Source organism: Microcaecilia unicolor, chromosome 1 (assembly GCF_901765095.1).
Source record: "Microcaecilia unicolor chromosome 1, aMicUni1.1, whole genome shotgun sequence".
Taxonomy (NCBI): Eukaryota; Metazoa; Chordata; class Amphibia; order Gymnophiona; family Siphonopidae; genus Microcaecilia; species Microcaecilia unicolor.
Window position 1 is genome coordinate 386,436,264 of NC_044031.1, and position 18,443 is coordinate 386,454,706.

Genomic DNA, 18,443 nt, shown 5'->3' on the forward strand with positions numbered 1-18,443 from the left:
TCTGACACTTCTGCTGTCTGACCACCTGGTGAAAAGTCTCGGCCTGCTCCAGAGGGAGTGCATCAACCAAGCTGGACAGTTGCCTCACCGAGTTCCGCAAATAGACGCTCGTGAAGAGCTGGTAAGTCTGGAGCTTGGCAGCGAGCATAGCAGCCTGATACATCTTCCTCCCAAAAGAGTCCAAGGTTCTAGATTCTCTGCCTGGGGGCACCGAGGCATAGTCCCTAGTACTCTTGGCTCTTTTGAGGGCAGAGTCCAACACCATGGAATTGTGAGGTAGCTGAGACCTCATCAAACCAGGTTCACCGTGGATCCGATATTGGGATTCAGCTTTTTTCGGGATCACGGGATTAGACAGAGGGAACAACCAGCTTTGCATAAGGACTTCCTTCAGTACATTATGCAAAGGAGCCGTTGCAGCCTCTCTAGGCGGAGAAGGATAATCCAAGACCTCGAGCATCTCAGCCCTGGGCTCATCCTCAACCTCCATAGGGAAGGGAATAGCCGCAGCCATTTCCTGAACAAAGGAGGTAAAGGATAGACTCTCCGGAGGAGTAAGTCTCCTTTGTGGTGGAGGGGAAGGTTCAGAGGGAATCCCATAGGACTCGTCAGAAGAAAAGTACCTGGGATCTTCCTCTTCCTCCCATGAACGCTCATCTTCAGTATCGGACCTCACCACAGACGAAGGGCCAGATGCCGCTGCAGCAGACAGTACGTAAGGCGCAAGCACCCCCGACACCAAAGCAGACTGGTGCAGCAATCCTACCAGAAGCTCTGGAAGCACAGCCCTGATGCGCTCGTCGAGAGCCGCCATCAGATAAGGCTGCAGGGTCGGTAAAGGAGCCGGTGGCAGAATCTGTCGAGGCTTGGGAGCAGGTATTGAGCTGCCAGAAGACCGACGCATCGGCACCTCCTAAATAGAGGGGGGGCGATCCTCTCGGCGCCGACGCTTCGCGGATGCCGACTCTCTCGACGCCCCAGAGCTCCCGGTACCGTGTTTTGAAGGAGAACGATGACAGTGCTTCATTGCCTTCGCCCGACACCCGTCATCGAGACTTCTCAGTACCGAGGACGTGGAATCCTCACGCCTCCTCGGGGCCAGGTCCGATGGAGGTCGGTTCCGGGGGTCCTGCATAACAGGAGGCCTCGAGGCAGGTGGAGACCCACTTGATGCCTCACTGCTCCCAGCCTGAATTGTTCTTTCAGCAGACATTAACTCCGCTCCCAACATCGGTGCTTCCCTCGATGCCAATGTCAACGCCGTCGACCTCAGTACCAAAATCGATGTCGATGTCGTAGGACCAGACCGAGCCCTAAAAAGCTTTTCTTGTTGGACTTCTCGAGACGCTTGGGTCCGTTTCTTCATACGAAGACACAGACTGCAAGTGGCTGGGCTATGGTCGGGCCCAAGGCACTGGATACATCAGGCATCGGTATCGGTACCTGAGATGGTCCAGTTGCACCAAGTACAACGTTCGAAGCCGCTGGGTGTCTTCGATGACATGGAAGGAAAAACGGCTTCGGAAAAATCAAAAGACACGATTGTGACTGATAAAAGAAAAGGGAACAAAAATAAAGGAATAACCCGACTGCGCGGTCTAAAAGCTGATCATGATGAAAAACAAAGGAAACTTGAAAGGAGACAAAACTAAAAGTACACTACGGTGAACTTTTTTTTTTTTCGTTTTCAATAACAATAATAAAGAAAAAATTAGAAGAAAAAAGCGAAAACTCAAAGACTCTTTCCTGGGCCTGAGAGGATCGCAGAAAAAAACTACTGCACATTAACGCGGAGAAAAGAAAACTGAGGGAAAGCGCTCATGCGACGGGTGGGAAATCAGTCCATGAATGCACGGTACGTGCTGCACGTGCGCCAGAAGACTGGCAAAACTTTTTGAATATTTTGCTTGCAAAACGCCGTCTGATTCCTGGGCTGACGTGGACGTCGACCCACATGTGAGAACAAGCAGCCTGCTTGTCCTCGGAGAAAACTGGCTATCTTCTATCTGTTCACCGGGGATATTCAGCAAAGGATAGCCAGTTATCCCCTGCCGAATATTCATGGATAGCTGGTTAAGCACTATTTAACTGGCTAGCAGCCATTCTGGCTGGGGGAGAGGGATTAGGGTAAGATCTGCTTTATAGCAATAGCAAAAAAGATATGTTAGACTAAGGGGGAAAGTTAATTATACTGTTAAACTTGGTTATCAGTAACTAGGTCTCACTGCATAAAATGGGACCCGTAATGAGTTAGTGGTTAAAAAAAACACATCTTAACAGTAGCCCATGTTGATAACTATGCCCCTATGTGGGTCTAGAACAGTGACTCCCAAACCTGGTCCTGGAGGCCCCCCAGCCAGTCAGGTTTTCAGGATATCCACAATGAATATTTATGAGATTGATTTGCATGAGGTGGAGGCAGTGCATGCAAATCACTCTCATAAATATTCATTGTGGATATCCTGAAAACCTGATTGGCTGCGTTACCACCAGGGATTTGGGAACCACTGTTCTAGAGATATTTATCTGCTGTTAATGTCTCTGATTTTTGGTGTCTGAGGACTGTAAGTTCAGCTCCTGAGGTCCTTGATTTGTAAAATGAGCATGCATTACTGAAGAGGGCTCTGCATTAGTGAGGGTAAGCTGAGAGCCCATGAGGCTGTACTACAGGAGAAAGCATGCGCACAGAGCCTTCCTTGCAGAGGCCTGATCAGTTAAAAATAAAAAGATTGCACTAGTCCAAAGACCTGAAGCATGACCTAGTAATAATGTTCATGAAACTGTATCCTTTCCCTTTATCTGCTGAAAAAAAAAAATTAATAGGTAGAACTTATGTTTCATTAAAAAAAGAGTGAGAACATACAGATCAAGCCAAAGCTCCCCCGAAACCATCTGGATGAATTTTAAAAAGGCTGATTTGCTGTTATTTATAACTGCTGTTCCATAGTCTTTCAAGTTGCATAATTTTTTTTTTAATTAGGTTTCTCCTAGCACTGAACTGCATGAAGTAGGATGAATATGTGTCCCTCAGTCATACTATTCCTGAGCTGCCAGATGGCTGCTTGTGACCAGTAACCCGCTGATTCTGTCCTTAACCGTCTGGGCAAATTCATATGCCAGTATTCGGAAATCCCATTCTTAGGGTGAGATTTATTAAACGCAATGCTGAGCTCTCTTGGTATGTTAGTCATGTAAGTGACACCACAGAAGTATGAGGTATCCAGGTGGAATTAAGGGTTCAGGGACAGGTTGAGCCAGTGCTGGTTTCCCCTTCTGCATCTATCTATTTGTAGTTCTGCTTTTCATAGAGAAATTAAAACTATGACACCTTCGTTTTTGCATTTTTCGGGCTGATGAAGGTCTGTTTATATGTCCTGTGAGAAGTGCCCCATACTGTAAACCGAAAGTCCTCTGTGCATTTAGGAAAGAGAACTGCAGGCAAAACTGAACCCCTTCTGATTCTTTACAACTGTGCAAAATGATAGCTGAGAGTGGAGTGAAGCAGAGAGTAACAGAAGGGGAGAGAAGGCTGCCTCTATTACGGCAGAATCGTGATTGAAGCGCAAAGGAACGCTGCTGAAGCTGTAGATAACCCACAAATTCAACTTCTACAGTGCCAGAGGAGCCATGGGAACAGCGGGGAAAAATTCATAGGTATCTATCAGAGTAACAAACCAGCAGTCGCTGTCTATGCACTGCGTTCATGCACATCTGTTTCTCTCTCTCTAATTATATACATCCCACATACTACAGGTGAGCTACCAGAGTCTTATGCCCTGATATAGGAACATCAGTTAATTTCAAAAGCTGCTGGAATACTGCTCTATAGGCCCGGATGATTCCTTCTGTTCCTGTTGGGCTTCCAAGCTCATTTGGAAATGCCTCTACCTAAAAACGTAGAAACATGATGGCAGATAAAAGCCAAATGGCCCATCCAGTTTGCCCATCCTCAGTAACACTAACTCCTCCTTTTCCTAAGAGATCCCACCTACCTGTCCCACGCTTTCTTAAATTCTGACACAGCCCTTGTCTCCACGACTTCCTCCGGGCCATTCCACACATCCTCCACTTTTTCAGTGAAAAAGTATTTTCTTAGATTCCTCCTAAGCCTATTTCCTCTTAACTTCATCCTATGCCAGTGATGGCGAACCTTTCAGAGACCGAGTGCCTAAACAGCAACCCAAAATCGAATTATTTATCGCAAAGTGCCGGTACTCATTATGGGCGGGGTCACCACATATGACTCCACCCCTATGATAGCCACACCCCTTACACCAGCCATGGCGCATATAAACAGACATCATTGAAAATATTATACTAGTATAGGAGAAAAAAATAACATGATTTTCTTCCATTATAAATCATTTCTGTAAGCTGTGGGCCAAATGGAGCAGTATATCAAACACCAATAAACATAAACATCATTGTTTTATGGTGTCTGGGACTCCCCCCCCCCCCCCCCCCCCCCCAAGAGGGCTGTGAAGGCTTTCCCTGAGCAGCAGCAGCAGCCCAACCAGCTGGAGGAGCAGAAGCCAGGTGGGGGGAGGAGTGAACCCAGATCTCCTTTATGGCAGCAGGTAGAACAACCACTGAATCACTGGAATGATAAAAAATGATTTTTTTTTCTTATAAAAGGCACATCTTATAAGAGGCAGAAACATATCATAAATAAGATGTATAACCTAGGGACTGATCTATTTGCCATGGAGCTGCTTGTAGCCATGTAAGACACAAGCCCCCTACGCTTTCAGGCATCTGGAATTTCTTTTAGGGCTGAGCCCTCCAGTGTCTGAACTCAGGGTTCTTGGACTTGTAACGGTCTATTTTATCCAGTATTTGGAGATATTGGGTCGGGACCTGTTGATTCACATTTTCCTGTTTCTCTTATCTCTCTTACCTTGTTTCTACACTTTGTGTATACAAACAGTATTCATCAACAATAAATTTATAAACTTATTGACAGTTCCTAACTTTTAGCAGGTGGGGAAATGTGGGATACAAATGTAATAAATAAATAAATAAAAATAATGGTATTTACAATATAAATAGGTTAAACATTAAGCAGATATTAACATAAAGCATTCAGAGTGGTTTCAAACACAAGAAAACCCCGGCCTGGTAGCGCTAGTAAACATTTGAGCTCTGATTTCATGTTGGTTCTTTTATTATTATGTTAAAGTTCAATGTCCATTATTCGTATTTGGTATTTGTACTCGGCCAAATAATATTTTTCATTATTTGTATTTGGCCAAATAGTATGCTATTCAGCACAGCTGTGGCTCTAAGACTGGATAAACCTTTACTTGAGGCAAGAAACCTCTTAACCATGAGGTCTCTGTAAGCTGTGCAGAAAATAACTCATGCAGAGTCCTGTAGGGACTGTATCCTTCCCTGGACTGCAGAAAAAGAAAGTGGATTACTAGAAACTGAACTCAAAAGTGTTTTATTAAAATAGTTCAACGTGGCCACGTCAGGGGATAAAACTGGAACATAGTACAAAACAGTGGCGTAGCCACAGGTGGGCCTGGGTGGGCCGGGGCCCACCCACTTAGGGCTCAGGCCCATCCAACAGTAGCACATGGTAATGAAAATGCTGCTCTCCACAATACTGGCACCTTCGCATGCTCAGTTTTCAGCGCATGTCTGCTGCAGACTACCAAGTTGGAGACTGGAGAGAAGCATTTTCCCACCAGCTGAGATATTTTTTTGATGTGGGGGTGGGGGAGAGAACATTTGGTGCCCACCCACTTCTTGCCTAGGCCCACCCAAAATCTGCTGTCTGGCTACGCCCCTGGTACAAAACACAATTACAATCTGTAAAAGCTTATAAAAGAATCACATACACATAATTAAAAAATATGAAGGACTTTAAAAATAGTAAACATTTATAAAATCTAAATTTTAATTATAAATAATAACACAAATGTATCTGAATGACTGAATCATAAAACAAGAATATTTATTTATTTGTGACATTTATATCCCACATTATCCCAAACAAGTTTGAGTTCAGTGTGGTTTACAATAGATAGTATAGGATATAAAGCAATGAATAATGCATAAGAAAGTAATTTGTTGTAAGAATCCAATTTTACAGTACAGTATCATAAACGTACTGGAATTGCTATCGATGTTTAACATTTAGAAAATCTATTATGAACGAGAAATTGTACATGAAGCAAAGAGAATAGTGTTTGAGAGCCACTTTTCAAAATGTGAACAAACAAGCTTATTGTGACAAAGAGTCATACATATAAGGATTCAATCAGTTGTGTAATAGCATAAAGTGATAGTGTTAAAGATAAAAGTTTGCAAGCATACATTCCTGTCAAGGGACCAACAAACACAAGTCCCTTCCTTAAATGGTCAGGTATTAAATAGAATAAAATATTGTTACGAAAAAGCTTAGCCTTGTTAAAAGAAAACTAAAATAAATAAGCTATAATTAATTCATGCAAGTTTTAGATACAGGACGTGCTTAAGTAAAGGCATTACTTCCTGCTCTCAGCATGTTTTTTTATCAAGTTAATGATTCCAAATGCTGAACAGCACTTCATTGGTGAGTTTTTATTTCCTTTTTGTTTTATTATTCATAATTAACATTTTGATTTTATAAATGTTTATTATTATTTTTAAAGTCCTTCATATTTTTGAATTATGTATATGTGATTCTTTTATAAGCTTTTACAAATTGCAATTGTGTTTTATAAGTTTTATCCCCTGATGTAGTCCCTGGAGTGTGCAAAACGCGGTCACGTTGAGCCAGGGGCGGACTGAGAGTGGTCTGGGCCCCCTGGCACTGTGAGTGGTCTGGGCCCCCTGCCTGGCCACTGCCCGATGCCCCCCTACCGCTGTAGCCAATGCCCCCATCCCAGTACTTTCCTACCCGCTGCGCTGCTGATACTCCCCCACCTGCAGATGCAAATTTCAAAAACTGACATATTTCAATCACTATAGTATAGGTTAACAAATACACATAAAAAAATGGAAAATATGATGATACCAATTTATTGGATCAAATATATTTTCCAGTTAGCTTTCAGAGGCCAAAACCTCTTTCCTCAGGTCAGGACAGTATACTGCTATTAAGGTATTCTGTTCTGACATGAGAAAGGAGGGTTAGGTCTCCAAACATTAGCAAAAATGAATTAAAATTAGTCCAATAAAAATATCATCTTATTTCCATTTTCTTTATTAACACAGCTACCACACTACTTTATACTAAACTAAAAATAAAATTCATTTTTCCTACCTTTGTTGTCTGGCTGTTTACTTTTTTCTAATTGTGTTGGTCCCAGTCTCTTGTTTCTTTTTTCCTCGATCTCTTCTTAACTCTCGCCAGAGTCTATCCATCTCTCTCCCCCCCCCTTTTCCATCCAGCATCTGCTCCCTCTCTCTCTTTCCCCTTTCCGTCCAGCATCTGCCCCCTCTCCTCCCCCCTTTCCATCCAGCAACTGCCCCCTTTCTCCCCCCTTTCTATCCAGCATCTGCCTCCTCTCTTCTCCCTTTCCATCCAGCATCTGACCCTTCTCTTTCTTCACTTCCATCCAGTCTCTCCTCTTTTTCTCCCTCCTCCATCCAGCATCTGGCCCCTCTCTCTCTTCACTTCCATCCACTCAGGTCCTTCTCTCTACCCAGTTCCATCCAACATCTGCATCCTCTCTCCCCCTTCCATCCAGCTTCTATCCCCTCTCTCCCCTTCATCCAGTGTCTGTCCCTCCTCTTCCCATTTCCATCTGGCATATGTCCCTTCTCTCTCCCTCATCCAGTGTCTGTCCCTCCTCTCCCTCTTTCCATCTGACATCCGTCCCCTCTCTCCTTCTCATCCAGCATCTGTCCTCCCTTCTCCCTCCATCCAGCATCTGTCCCATCTCTTCTCCCTTCCATCCGGCATCTGTTCCCCCTTCCCACTCTATCCATCGTCTGTCCTTCCCCATCACCCAGTCACCCTGTACCTGGGGTCCTCTTTATTCCTGCTCAATTTATATGTCCCCACTATCACTCCACCTAATCCCCATATCCCCACTCTTCCACCCTACCCTCACACTTACAATCACACCCTCCCCCTTCCATCCAGTGTTACAGTCTTTTTCCAGCCCCACCTAACACCCAAACCTTCTCTCCCCCCCCCCACCAGACACCCCCACTACCACTGGCACACCAGGACCAGGCTATCCCCACTCCCACTCAATACCCCCTGCCGCGGCCACCACTGCTGCTGTTTCAGCAGTGGCAGCAAAAATAGAAAAAAATATCGCGGGGATGCACCGTTGTTTCCTTCCCATTCACAGCTGACCAGCTCTGCCCTGGAACAGGAAATTGTTAGAGGAAGGCGGGACCGGCAGCCACGTCGCAATCTTTATTTTTGTTTTTGCCGCCACTGCTGTAACAGCAGCAGCAGCAGCAGCAGCGGTGGCCGTGGCAGGAAGGTAGTGTGCTGGTAAATGTTTAACAACAGGCTCTCTCCCCGGTCCACCTCTGTGTCCCCCCCCCCCCAAAAAAAAAAACTGCACAGCTGGCTATAGCCGTGGAGAGAGCCTGGGGGTGGGGGGCAATGCATTACTCTCTCCAGGAAAAAAAATTAAATGATCCCAGGTTCCAATCTATTTCATGTTTAATGTGGGATAAAATGCCATAAATAAGTAAATAAATATAAACTTTTAACATTGAGCACATGATTCTCAAAGTGGACATATTCCAAACACTATAATGAAAATAAAATGATTTTTTCTACCTTTGTTGTCTGTTGACTTTGTTTTTCTGATCATGCTGGCCCAGTATCTGATTCTGCTGCTATCTGTCCTCTTAACTCTGTTTCCAGGGCTTCCTTTCCATTTATTTTTTTACTTTCCTCCTTTCTTCTTCATTTCTTGCCCTACATCCATAAGTAAAAGCTGGGTCCTCCGCAGACTTGACTGTCCAGTGGATCCAGCTTCTGCTTATTTTCTCCATCCATGTGCAGTTTTTCTCCTCTCTTCCTTTTCCCTCATTTCATCTCCTTCCTCTCTCTTCCCTCCCCTCCATCCATGTCCAGCATTTCTTCTCTCTCCCTTCCCCTCCATCCCTGTGCATCTCCTTCCTCTGTCTTCCTTCCCCTCCATCCATGTCTAGAATTTCTTCTCTCTCCCCTCCATCCATGTGCATCTCCTTCCTGTCTTCCCTTCCCTCCCCTCCATCCATGTCCAACAATTCTCCTCTCTCCCTGCCCTCCCCTCCATCCATCCATGTCCAGCAACCCTCTTCTCTCCCCTGTCCTCCCCTCCATCCACTTATGTCCAGCAACCCTCCTCACTCCCCTGCCCTCCCCTCCATCCACCCATGTCCAGCAACCCTCCTCTCCCCTCCCCTCCATCCACCTATGTCCAGCAACTCTCCTCTCCCATGCCCTCCATCCACCCATCCATATCCAGCAATTCTCTTCTCTCCCCTGCTCCCTCCAATCATCCATACCCAGCAATTCTCTTCTCCCCCCTGCCCCCTCCATCCATCCATACCCACCAATTCTCTTCTCCCCCCTGCCCCCCTCCATCCATACCCAGCAATTCTCTTCTCTCCCCTTCCCCCCTCCATCCATCCATACGCAGCGATTCTCCTCTCTCCCGTGCCCTCCCCTCTCACTCCCATCCATGTCCAGCGATTCTCCTTCACCCCATTCTCCCCTCCCACTCCCATCCATGTCCAGCAATTCTCCTTCGCTCCATCCTCCCCTCCCACTCATATCCACCTGCCTGTCCTCTTCTCCCCCCAACATCCCCCTTTTTCTTCCTGCCACAGTGCTACCCTGCGTGGTTTAAATCTTTTTTATTACCTCTGTCGAAGCGGCTGCGTCATTGAAAGCCCTGCCCGTCTCTAGCCTTTCCTTCGTGAGTTCGTTCCCAGAGTCCCGCCCTCGCGGAAAGAGGAAATGACGTCAGAAGGCGGGACTCTGAGGGAGCGAACTCATGAAGGGAAGGCTAGAGACGGGCAGGGCTTTCAATGATGCGGCCGCTGCGACAGAGGTAAATAAAAGATTTAAACCCAGGTGTGTGGGAATGGGGAGAACGGCGGGCATCCGGACAGAGACTCTGGGCCCTCGGGCACTGCCCGGTTGTCCGAAAGGTCAGTCCGCCCCTGCATTGAGCTATTTTAATAAACCACTTCGGAGTTCAACTTCTAGTGATCCACTTTCTTTTTCTATTGCTACAGAGTGTGGATCCTACTTGTCTCTTTTGCACTTTTTCCCTGGGCTGACAGGTCCCTAACTCAGTTACTTCCCACTCCCAGTCACAGAGTGAAATTTGACATGGAAGTACCTCTGTGTCTGTTCTGGCTTTCAGGCAGGGTGTGGTTTATTTATTTATTTATTTATTGCATTTGTATCCCACATTTTCCCACCTCTTTGCAGGCTCAATGTGGCTTACATTACATCATGAATAGTGGAAATATATAAGAAAATAGACATTTAGTATTGCAAAAGGATCTTGGTTCAGCTCCAGACTAGAGAGTTGCACAGGAACAGAAATCTTACCCATCCCTGCCCGTCCCCTCTGGAATCTTACCCATCCCACCCATCCCTGCAAGAATTTTTGGTAAATTAAAAAAATTCTGGTTGGATCTCTGTCTCTTTCTGGGTTCGAGCCGCAGCACTGCAGGCAAGGAAGGAACAGAAGTTGGAACTTGGAACACACTGGTGCGCACTGTTCTAAAAGGTCGCCACATGCATGTGAAAGTAGGTCAGATGACATCTGATGCTTGTGCCTGTGTCAGAGCTGAGGTCTGCACATCAGCCTGAGAGAAGAGAGGATTAATAGTAACATAGTAAGTGACAGCAGATAAAAGCCTGAACGGTTCAGTCTGCCCAATAGTCATGCTCATTATCAATTCAAAATTAAATAAACAATGAACGTGATATTATATACTTGATTATGGTCTTTCTTTAGTGTTTCTGGGACATAGACCATAGAAGTTCGCCTGGCCCTATCTTTATGTTCCAACTGCTGGAGTTATCATCAAAGCCCACTCCAGCCTATTTGTCTTCTCATTTGCAGGAAACAGATCGTAAAAGTCTGTCCAGCACTGTCCTCATGTTCCAGACACTAAAGTTGCTGCCTAAGTCCTTTCCAGCCCATCCTAAACAAGACTGCCATATATGAGACACAGATCATAGAAGTCTGCCCGGTAGCGGCCCTAGTTCATCACAGCCGGAGTCACCATCTAAGCGTCACTCGACACATCCACACACATGAAGCCATTTAAGTTTAGGTTTTTTATAACTTCCATTTTCTAATTAGAGATCCTCTGTGTTCATCTGCATCTGTGCTGTTAAAGCAAGGAGGAGGAGGAGGAGGAGACAGCACTCAAAGAACTAGGTACTCGAAGAGAGAGGCTGGCTCAAGTGTAGCGTACACTTCCACGGGAACCCCGCAGGAACAGCTTCTGTCCCCAAGGGAACCCCTCAGAACTGCTTCCATCCCATCGGGAACCCCGCGGGTTCCGCAGGATTCCCGCAAACCCCGTTCTTGTACAAGTCTCTACTCCAGACCCAGAGAAGCCTTTGCCTGCAAATGCAGGCAGATACTTCTCCTTTCTTTTCAAGCTCAGTGGCTCTTCAACTTCTCTTTCCATTGTGGAATCCTCCTGCTGGTTTGAACCCATGGAAATCAGAGGTTCCTGCTGCGGGTTGCTGAAGCCCAGCTTGTCCACACTTCCAGTCTCTGCTTCAGCTCCCTCAACTTTACTTGCTTAGTTACTCTCACTATCTGCATAAGAGGCATTCCAGAGTTCTAACAGAATGTGGAAGTTAACCTTGTCAGTGCTGGTGGGAGCAGAATGAGTCCAGCAATTTCATGTGAGTTCTACTGGCATGAGGAGCAGTTTTTCAGCAATGCAAACAGCAAAACACTCTGGCTAGCAGAGTTCATCCTCCTCAGCCAGCATTAAAGAATGTTTATTACTGCTGTTTGCACTGCTGAAAAACTGCTGCTGTCTGTTCTGAACAAACAATTTTGTATTAGATGTAAGTGCTCTGTGGGACCCTAATAGTGTAAGCCCCTGATGCAGCCTCTAGGAAGGTGAAACGTGATCATGTGGGGCATTGTGGTTAATAACATCAGTTTCTTCAATATAGTAGTCTTCCCTGTTTTGTTTGGATTTTCCACATGCAGATTGCAACCTCTATTCTGTTGTATAGAGCCTGGTATGTACTGTCACTGTCACATCTTAGGGGGCTGGGAGGGAATCAGTGATGACTGGGGAAGTAAAGTGTGTGTGTGTGTGTGTGTGTGTGTGTGTGTGGGGGGGGGGGGGGGGGGGTTATGCCTTAATCCCTCCAGTGGTCATTTAGTCATTTAGTGCACCTTTGGTCACATTGTCATGATTGAAACAGGTCTAGTCAAAAATGTCTTAATTTTGGCCCTAAATGTTTTCATTTTGTTCCATTATTGCAGAAAAATGTCTATCTTTTGTGGCTATCCATGTCTCGCCCAGGTCCACCTAAAACACGCCCCCATCACACCATCAGTGACTAGGTATCCAATTAAAGATATCCAGTTAAGTATGGTGTTCTGAAATTACCTGATTAATGGGTAACTTTAGGAAAGGTATTTCATGATCAGACTTTTCCAGTTAAACTCAACCAGACAACAGTGAATATTGGTGCTGTCCAGTTAACTTCAAGCTGTGATCCTGGCTCGCCCCTTTACCCAACTGGTTTAACCAGATGATTTCTCTGGCTAAAAGCTAAGCATTCATCAGTTTGGAAATTTTTTTTAAAAAGCATGGTTTATCTGCGTAACTCCCAAAGTTAACATAACATAACATTTCTATTTTTATAGCCCGCAATGCCTCGCATTTCGATGCGGGTTACAAAAGAAAACTGAACAATTCAGGATTACAATCAGGCTTATTTCAAAAGAGAAGGGCGCCCATCTTTCGACACAAATCAGGAAATGGGCGTCCTTCTCCCAGGGTCGCCCAAATCAGCATAATCGAAAGCCGATTCTGGGCGTCCCCAACTGCTTTCCGTCACGGGGATGACCAAAGTTCCTGGGCGCGTGTCGGAAGATTAGTGAAGGCGGGACTGGGGTGTGCTTAACACATGGGCGTCCTCGGCCGATAATGGAAAAAAGAAGGGCGTCCCTGACAAGCACTTGGGCGACTTTACTTGGTCCATTTTTTCTTAAGACCAAGCCTCAAAAAGGTGCCCGAACTGACCAGATGACCACCGGAGGGAATCGGAGATGACCTCCCCTTACTCCCCCAGTGGTCACTAACCCCCTCCCACCCTAAAAAAATACTTTAAAAATATTTTTTGCCAGCCTCTATGCCAGCCTCAAATGTCATACCCAGCTCCCTGACAGCAGTATGCAGGTCCCTGGAGCAGTTTTAGTGGGTGCAGTGTACTTCAGGCAAGCGGACCCAGGCCCATTCCCACCCCTATCTGTTACACTTGTGGTGGTAAATGTGAGCCTTTCAAAGCCCACCAGAAATCCACTGTACCCACATGTAGGTGCCCCCCTTCACCCCTTAGGGTTATGGTAGTGTTGTACAGTTGTGGGGAGTGGGTTTTGGGGGGGGGTTGGGGGGCTCAGCACACAAGGTAAGGGAGCTATGCACCTGGGAGCAATTTATGAAGTCCACTGCTGTGCCCCCTAGGGTGCCCGGTTGGTGTCCTGGCATGTGAGGGGGACCAGTGCACTACGAATTCTGGCTCCTCCCATAACCAAAGGGATTGCATTTGGTCGTTTCTGAGATGGGCGTCTTGGTTTCCATTATCGCCAAAAACCGGGGACGACCATCTCTAAGGTTGACCTAAATGTTGAGATTTGGGTATCCCTGACTGTTTCGATAATACAGGTTTCTCCGCCCCTTCGACGGGACGTCCTGTGAGGACGTCCTCAGGAAAACTTGGGCGCCCCGTTCGATTATGCCCCTTCACGTAACACAAAGTAACATAATTATTAAAAAAAACTAACAATCACTTCCTACTAAAATTCTGACACAATTGTCTGAAATGGCCATAGCTTAAGGCCTGTATTATTAAAAGAGAGATGTCTTTTCCCAATTTAGCAGCCTGGTAAGATAATAATGAAAATATTATTTTCTTCCTTGATTTAACCAGTTAAATCCTCTATCAAACTTCGTGCAATATTGTGGTACCACAACTAGAGGAGAAAATAGATTTAAAAAATAAGCATGCATCTTGTTTTTAAACCACCTAACCACAACATAAGGGAACCAAAACAGAATAAATAAATACATAGCAACATCTAAGAGAGTACAAATGTCAGTAATGATTTGGTCTCTTTATAACTTCTCTGCTGCATGTTCTAGGCACATTAAATGATATTAAATGATTCATCTAATCTAAGTATCAAGGAGAGGCATAGTGTAAAATAAATCTTTTAGTAATAATTAAAACTCTTGGGAGTCATATTTATAAATAGTAGCACTTAAAATGTATTGTACTATCTAAACGGTAGTCAGTGGTCACAGGCATATTAAGCAGTAATAGAAGAATCCTTTCAATGTTTTCTCAGAAACCTAATATCTGTTCAAAATGGCAAAGCAATTAAAATCTTGACAGTAACTGTGACAAAACTCAGCACTCGCTTATTGTCACACACTGGCTCCCTAAAGGCTTCTGCTGCACCAGAACGGCATAACTTCAGATCTCATGAAGATTTTCAACACCAGAGATCTTCTGTGCTTGTCCCATATTTTCTTGAATTCACCAGGTGGAAGAATGTTCCAAAAAACAAGCATAGATAAATAATCTTCCAAAGGGTTTATTCTCCTCAAAGAGTCACATACGTTGTATGAACCCAACATGGTCAATGTTTTGGCGATAAGCCTTCTCCAGGGGTCACAGTTATGTTACAAATGTCTCGTAATATGTGACCTTAAAAACTTGTGGACACGCCTCATCAGGGTCAAAGGAAAAAAAAATGAAATCCTCGGCAGCGTTGTATTACACCTAATGACTGCAGCAACTGTCAGTTGGGTCCAGCCGACATATGTGACTCTTTAATAAACCCTTTGGAAGTGTATTGATTTCTGCTCGTTTTTTGGAACATTCTTCCACTTTGTTAGTTGTTTGTCTGACTTCTGTGGAAGGACTTCCCTGCCTTCCTTTTTTGTTCTTGAATTCACCACCAACGTAGAGAAATATTTCCTTAGATTATTCCAGAGCAGGGGTTCTCAACCCAGTCTTAAGGACACACCAAGCCAGTCAGGTTTTCAGGATGTCCACAATGAATATACTTGAGAGAGATTTGTATGCAATGGCTTTATTGTATGCAAATCTCTCTCATGCATATTCATTGTAGATATCCTGAAAACCTGATTGGCTTGTTATGTCCTGAGGACTGGGTTGAGAACCCCTGCTCCAGAGTCTACTCCCTTTCACCCTCATCCCATGATCCCTTGTTCCACAATTTCCTTTTCATTGAGAAAAGTCCATCTTCTGTTTGTTTATACATTTTTTCTGGTCCCCCTCTCATAACCAAAACTGACCTACTGACACTAAGGGCTAGATTTACTAATGTGCATTAGTAGGTTTAATACATCTTAATGCACATTAACATTTGTTGGTAAATCTACCTCTAGCTGACCTCCACAGGATTCACTGGGACACCATCCCACTCTTCAGACCACCAGTGACCTCACAACCCAGTCCTATCTATATGCAGTTCTTCATAGATGATTAAGAGCTGAATATCACACTTAACCGACCATGTTTTTGCTTGTTCCATATACCCAGAAATTCAATGTCAGAACTCGGACATGGCCCACCATTGAATTTCTGGATATAACACTGGTGGTGATCAGCAAAATGCTGATTGCCGTCAGCTGAATATTGAGCCTTTTGTGTCTTCTGCAAATTTGATCTCCTCACTTGTTGTTCCCATTTTCAGATCATCTATAAATTTGTTGAAAATCACTGGTCCCAGTGCAGAACCCTCTGATACTCCTGTTCACCCTCCTCTATTGGGGGAATTGCCCATTTAACCCTACCCTCTATTTTCTATCGTTTAACCAGTCCCCAGTCCACAACAGGACATTATCCCTGTCCTAGGATTTTTTCATTTCCTCAGGTACCTCTTAGAAGGGACTTCGTCAAAAGCTTTCTGAAAATCTAGAGACACTACATCATCTGGCTCTCCTTTATCCACATGTTTATTCACACCATCAAAAAAAAAGAGATAAGAGCATTTTGTAACATTTCAAGCGAAAAGGTCAATGGTGTGGGAGGCAAGGAGAATTCAGGTACTAACAGCAGTCCAAAAAGAATCAAGGATATGTCCCTTGAATAGTCTGAGAGAGTCCTTAGAATCAAGGGAGACCCCTACATGTCTTTGAATTGTTTTAAGTGACTGGTTAAATTTATTTTAAGGCCATCACCTGAAAATATATTTTTTGTCAACTTATCACTATTCAGCAAGTTAGTAAATCCTGTTAATGTTTAAACTGCACATTCTGGTGTGACATTCTCATTATCTAAGTACCACAGGAGTATTCCCATAATCCTAAGGGTCTGAAGCAAAGATCGGCATTTTCAATATGATGTCTATGTCCAAACTGTTGCAAAAAAAAGTTTTAAAACCCATGTAGCTCACAGCCATAATCGAACCAGAAAAACGTCTACATTTCTGGTTCAAGTTTGGCTTGGAGCTAGACATTTTCATGCTCAACACGTCCATCTGTAAGTACCATTTATGGATGTAGAAAAACAAGCCAAAGGGTCGTCTGTCTGGAAGCATTCCTAGTAAATTGGCCACACAGACATCCCAGCAGTGCAGAGGGGCAGCCTAGTGGTCAGTGCAGTGGACCTTGTATAAAGGGACCCAGGTACAAATCCCACCTAATCCCCTTCATATTGTAGGGACAGAGAAAACCTACTGTACCTAAAAGTCCATCACTACAATAGCCCTCGGGCTTGCAGGTCACTTATATATTTAGGTATGGGAGGTATTTATATGTTCCAGGAGAACTCACATATTTGTACTGAACTTAAAGAGTTAAAGAGGGATTTGAACCTGGATCCCATTGTTCATTCCACTGACCACTAGGCTATTCCATCCACTTGCTTGCAACTTTCTTCGGAATGGCTATAATATCTGGAGCTGTTATAGAGCCTGGTATCTACTGTCACTGTCACATCTTTGGGGGGTGGGAGTGGATTAATGGCCACTGGGAGATTAAGGGGGGGTCATGCTTTAATCCCTCTAGTGGTGAACTGGTCAGTTAGGGCACTTTTTTTCTGACTTAGTTGTGATTGAAATAGGTTCTGATAAGGGTTGGCTTTAGCTCAGTGGTTACTTCATTACATTTGTAAATGTTGGAAATAGGTTCTGATAAAAAGATATATATTTTTTTGCCCTGGACCATTTTTCTGTTCCATTATTGCTGAAATATGTCCAGATTGTAAGCCTGCCCAAGTCCCTCCCACAACACATCTCCAACATGCCCCCTTGCAATTTACATGAACTGTGGAGTAAAATGCCCCAATTCTTGAGTTTCGATAATTGCGACTTAGACATTTTTGCGAGACAAACATCCATCTGCTGCTTTGTGCTGCTTTTGAGATGTTTTTCTCCTTTGAAAATGAGTGCTGTGGAAGGGCATAATCGAATGGGGCACCCACGTTTTCCTGGGGCCGTCCTCACAGGACGGCTCCGTGAAGGGGCAGGGAAACCTGTATTATCGAAAGAAGATGGGCGTCCATCTTTAGTTTCAATAATACGGTCGGGGACGCCCAAATCTCAACATTTAGGTCGACCTTAGAGATGGTCGTCTCCGGTTTTCGGCAATAATGGAAACCGAGGACGCCCATCTCAGAAACAACCAAATCCAAGCCATTTGGTCGTGGGAGGAGCCAGCATTCGTAATGCATTGGTCCCCCTGACATGCTAGGACACCAACCGGGCACCCTAGGGGGCACTGCAGTGGACTTCATAAATTGCTCCCAGGTGCATAACTCCCTTACCTTGTGTGCTGAGCCCCCCAAACCCCCCCAAAACCCACTCCCCACAACTGTACACCACTACCATAGCCCTAAGGGGTGAAGGGGGGCACCTACATGTGGGTACAGTGGGTTTCTGGTGGGTTTTGAAGGGCTCACATTTACCACCACAAGTGTAACAAGTAGGGGGGGATGGGCCTGGGTCCGCCTGCCTGAAGTGCACTGCACCCACTAAAACTGCTTCAGGGACCTGCATGCTGCTGTCATGGAGCTGGATATGACATTTGAGGCTGGCAAAACATTTTTTTTAAGTTTGTTTTTTTTAGGATGGGAGGGAGTTGGTGACCACTGGGAGAGTAAGGGGAGGTCATCCCCGATTCCCTCCGGTGATCATCTAGTCAGTTCGGGCACCTTTTTGAGGCTTGGTTGCAAGAAAAAATGGACCAAGTAAAGTCACCCAAGTGCTCGTCAGGGACGCCCTTCTTTTTTCCATTACCGGCCG

The 18,443-nt window shown here is 44.9% G+C and overlaps 1 protein-coding gene across 4 annotated transcripts in view; it reads right to left on the reverse strand.

The window, feature by feature from the left end:
- The window catches only part of KCNJ4 (potassium inwardly rectifying channel subfamily J member 4), a 62,868-nt gene that overhangs the window by 12,394 nt on the left and 32,031 nt on the right, over positions 1–18,443 (reverse strand). The window contains exon 2 of one of the 4 annotated variants that reach the window (XM_030210652.1): positions 6,475–6,477. The exons of the other annotated variants lie outside the window; for them this stretch is intronic. The gene's annotated coding sequence lies outside the window, so the exon portion shown is untranslated. The remainder of the gene's footprint in view (positions 1–6,474; positions 6,478–18,443) is intronic. 4 annotated transcript variants of the gene reach the window in all.